The following is a 4,728-nucleotide window of genomic DNA, read 5'->3' as shown; positions in this document are numbered from 1 at the left end:
CTCTGATGAACCAGATTCTACAAAAACATTAGATTTAAATTTTTATAGGTTTTCATCATCATTTGATATATTTGCACTCATTGTCTACTTTTAATATTCATTTTAGATGTGTGGTTTTCTTTCTTGTTCACATATATACATTTTATTTTTAGCTTTGCTTTAAAGTTCTTGTTTTGTGATTTGTACATTTGTGGGTTAAAATAAAGTTGAACTGAAGGTTGTCTCTTTTCTTTAAACATGTTTGAGGGAAATATTCCTGAGATCCAATAGTTTTGTGTCTTTCTATGATTTTCAGCTGAGTTAACAGTCATTAAAGTGAAAACAGGATTTCATGATGAAGCTGGCACCGTTTATTTTATTATTTTTTTAAATCTTCAACGCTCTGCTGGTCTTGCACGACACTGCCCGCAGTCACACGATCCTCTCCTCCGGAGCCTGGATGGGCAGGCTCATCTTCCCAGCTCCGAGCTCAGCTGGTGACTCACAGAGGCTGTTCCAAGACCCCAGCCGTGCGTAATCATGAAGGCCCGACCCGCGCAGACAGGCGGACAGAGACGGGTCTGCGACGAACGGTGGAAGCGATTTTAAAAAAACATTTTACGTGTAAAAAAATAATAATCATTTTTAAATCGCTTCAGCAATTTTTTAAAACATTTTTTGTATAAAAACAAAATATTATTTTATTTAAAAATCGCTTCCACCGTCCGTCCCAGACTGTCCAGTCCGCCTGACTGCCGGGCGGGATCGGGATTCAGCCTTCATGATTACGCGCGGCCAGGGTCTCACAACGGCCATCTGTGAGTCCCCATCTCCAGCTTCGCAGTGACCTGCGGAGCTGTGAGCACACAAGGCTGGTATCCGGAACCCGAGCCTCCGAGTCGGCACATCGAAGGATCTTCCGCGGTGACCAGCTTAACTTGGAGCCGGGGAGATGACGCCTTGCCCGGTCTGGCGCTTCGAGGCTCCGGAGGGAGGATCGGGGTACACCAGCAGAGCTCCATCCAGCTTGCTCTGAATTATGTTGTTGGCCACCAAGCACAAAAAATGCCAGCACATCAGCATTAGACCAAGATGTTGTCAGTATTGTTTTTAAAATCTTTAAAATAAGTCCAGCCGCTGCTCCAGTCCGAGAAATTGCAAATGGCGGATTATTGTTTTGAAAAGTTTCTGAAGGATCCAGTGACTCCGCCCCCGACTCCGCCCCCGACCAATCAGTGACCGACAGTGTTCTGACGTCACGTTTTAGTACCTCTTCGTTCCGGTTAGAACCACAGAGCCAAGGGTACTGAAAATAGTAACAGGTGCTAAGTACCGGTACTAATGGAAAAGCCTCAGAACCGGGCCAAGTAGGGTCCAGTCGGCCCGTACCGGTACTAATGGAAAAGGGGCATAACTGTTCAATCGTCTTGGGCCTTCTTTGTTGCACCTTCCTCTTTATGATGTGCCAAATGTTCTCTATAGGTGAAAGATCTGGACTGCAGGCTGGCCATTTCAGTACCCGGATCCTTCTCCTACGTAGCCATGATGTTGTGATTGCTGCAGAATGTGGTCTGGCATTATCGTGTTGAAAAATGCAGGGTCTTCCCTGAAAGAGATGACGTCTAGATGGGAGCATATGTTGTTCTAGAACCTGAACATAGTTCTCTGCATTAATGGTGCCTTTCCAGACATGCAAGCTGCCCATGCCACAAGCGCTCATGCAACCCCATACCATCAGTGATGCAGGCTTCTGAACGGAGCGTTGATAACAACTTGGGCTATCCTTGTCCTCTCTGGTCCGGATGACATGGCGTCCCAGTGTTCCATAAAGAACTTCAAATCGTGACTCATCTGACCACAGAACAGTCTTCCATTTTGCCACACTCCATTTTAAATGACCCCTGGCCCAGTGCAAACGTCTGAGCTTGTGGAGCTTGCTTAGAAATGGCTTCCTGTTTGCACTGTAGAGTTTCAGCTGGCAACGGCGGATGGCACGGTGGATTGTGTTCACTGACAATGCATTCTGGAAGTATTCCTGAGCCCATTCTGTTATTTCCTTGACAGTGGCATTCCTGTTTGAGGTGCAGTAACGTTTAAGGGCCCGGAGATCACGAGCATCCAGTAGTTTTACAGCCTTGACACTTACGCACAGCGATTGTTCCAGATTCTCTGAATCTTTTGACGATGTTATGCACGGTTGATGATGATAACTTAAAAGTCTTTGCTATTTTACGCTGGGTAACACCATTCTGGTATTGCTGCACTAACTTTCTGCACAACAATGGTGGAATTGGTGATCCTCTTACCATCTTGGCTTCTGAGAGACACTGACACTCTGAGAAGCTCTTTTTATACCCAATCATGTTGTCAATTGACCTAATTAGTGTTAATTGGTTTTCCAGCTGTTCGTTATATGCTCAATTTCCTTTATCCAGCCACTTATTGCTACTTGTCCCAACTTTTTTGGGATTTGTTGACTCTGTAGATGAACATATGCATGATATATATTCATAAATTAAACGGATTCTTTCATTTTTCTGGACTGTCTAATAACGTGCATTGAATGTAATAAAATTGTGGATGGAAACGTGTTTATCTTTGACTCAACAACGACAGTGGGTCATTTATTAACAGAATCAAAGTTTAACACATCACACATTTACATTAATTGGCAAAATATGGAAAATAACAACATGGCTAATTTAAGCAAGTTTTACAAGGAGTAAACAATACGGCGATTGTTTTCTCACTTCCAGCTGTACAACAGACACTTCTAAAAATATCTGGAATGATTTCTACTTGATAGAAGAATTTTAAAGATGGAAAGATGAAGTTTAGAGGGAGAAAAAGATGGATGAGGGAGAACGTTTGTGTCGGCATCAGAACGGCACTCTCCGGGTTTTTCCCAGCTTCTTCCCCGGTACACTTAGGTCTCTTTTACCTGGAGATGTCTCCCTGGTACGAAATTCCATTTAACGCACCCTTTCAGCGTCTCCGTAGGAACAGCTGTGAATCGTCCGAAGTAGTGACGGTACTTGTTCGACACAAGTTCACCTCACGAGTGGACTTCACATGAGTGGAGTCCGTCAGAGTTCCACTCAGAGGTGGAAGATGTCATAATCCCCAATACTCGGAAGAGCTCTGGATCATGTCAGGATTTTCCTGTTTCCCAGCACTGGAGTTGCAACGACTGAAGCCGGAGCCTGAAGCGACTGGTTTGAACTAGGAAGTACCGACATTTAAAGGGCTCTATTTCCGGTTCACTTGGGAGTTTCCTGATTGGTCGTTTCAACCAGACAGGGGTGTGTTTTTGTGACGTAAGAGGTCACTAGGAGTTAGAAAAACAGCAAGAATGTTATGGAACAGATTGAAAATGTTTTTCAGACAGACGAGAGGAATATTTAGACGAGTTGGCGGAAAACAGGTGCCAGCTTCTCTATTTACGTCTGAGAGGATTTAAAAACATGACAGTTCGTTCCAACAACTTGTTTGCGTTTGACTCCAACCTTGGACCAACTTACACTGCTCATTCAAAGACAGAAAATCAGAAAATGCATAATTACTCTGTAACAGACCTTAACATGATTTATACTTTGCATGAGGATTAAAATCATTATTACGGTTTCACAGTTAATTAAAAATGATTAGTTCACTACAACATCTAAAATGGTTTGAACTAAAAACACTTTGATTATCAAACATTTGTAAAATAGTAATGATAATAGAAAAGAGAGTGTTCTTTCCCTTGATTAATTCAAGAAAGAAAGTCTCAGGATGGGTCAACCTGTATTTCTGGATTCAAATCAATGAAATGAAATCTTCTGTCCCATAAGGTCCTTAAGGTCAGGATTTGACCTCAGGCTTAGTTCACTACAACTCTGTGAAATTTTGAATCAACATATTTTTCCTTTAAAATGTTACATTTACTCAGATTAAACTTTTGATCTGTCATCTATGTTATATTACGAATAAAATATTGACATTTGCCTTCTCCACATCATTGCATTCAGTTTTTATTCACAATTTGTTTAGTGTCCCAACTTTTTTGTAATCCGGTTTGTATTTCATTGAGGACGACAAAGATAATGTTACTAACACTGATATATTTTAATCTCTACCTTAGATTTATTGTTCTGGAAAAAGTTTTACAAGGCAATAGCCTATTCTAGGTTATCTAAATGTTTGCTTGCTAACTTGAGAGGTGCGTAGCTAATGACAAGTAGGTTGGAGGATTAAAAATAATTTATTATTGTTGATTTGTTTTACAGATCAGTTCAAATGAATTTACCAGGCTCTGTTCAGCAAAATACACTACACAGTATTGTTTTCTGCTTGAACGCAATGACTTGAAGTACTCTTCATGTGTCCTCTACAGGATACATTGTACAAATACACCTTATGCAAGTATGGATATGGCTTAATATACACAGATGTACACAAAAAGGACATACAAAACTCTGCCCACAAAAGGTCCTTGACCAGGATTGGATCCGGCAACTTTCTACTAACTGTGGATGAGTGGTTAGAGCAGTCGGGGTTCAGTTCCACCAGAAGTCACATGTTGAAGTGCTACTGAGCAGGACACTGAACCCCTCATTGCCTCTGATGTGTGTCCAATCAGTGTATGAATGTATGTGTAGGAGAGTGCTGTATGAATGTGTGTGTAGTAGAGTGCTGTATGAATGTGTGTGTAGTAGAGTGCTGTGTGTGTGTGTGTGTGTGTGTGTGTGTGTGTGTGTGTGTGTGTGT

At 41.8% G+C, this 4,728-nt stretch overlaps 1 protein-coding gene across 1 annotated transcript in view; it reads right to left on the bottom strand.

The window, feature by feature from the left end:
- brox (BRO1 domain and CAAX motif containing) overlaps positions 1–4,728 on the bottom strand; it is a 69,655-nt gene that overhangs the window by 58,553 nt on the left and 6,374 nt on the right. The gene's annotated exons all lie outside the window — the stretch shown is intronic.

Source organism: Nematolebias whitei, chromosome 12, assembly GCF_014905685.2.
Source record: "Nematolebias whitei isolate Nwh7 chromosome 12, NemWhi1, whole genome shotgun sequence".
NCBI lineage: Eukaryota > Metazoa > Chordata > Actinopteri > Cyprinodontiformes > Rivulidae > Nematolebias > Nematolebias whitei.
The sequence above is the reverse complement of the archived record's forward strand: the minus strand, read 5'-3'. Positions and strand labels throughout refer to the sequence as shown.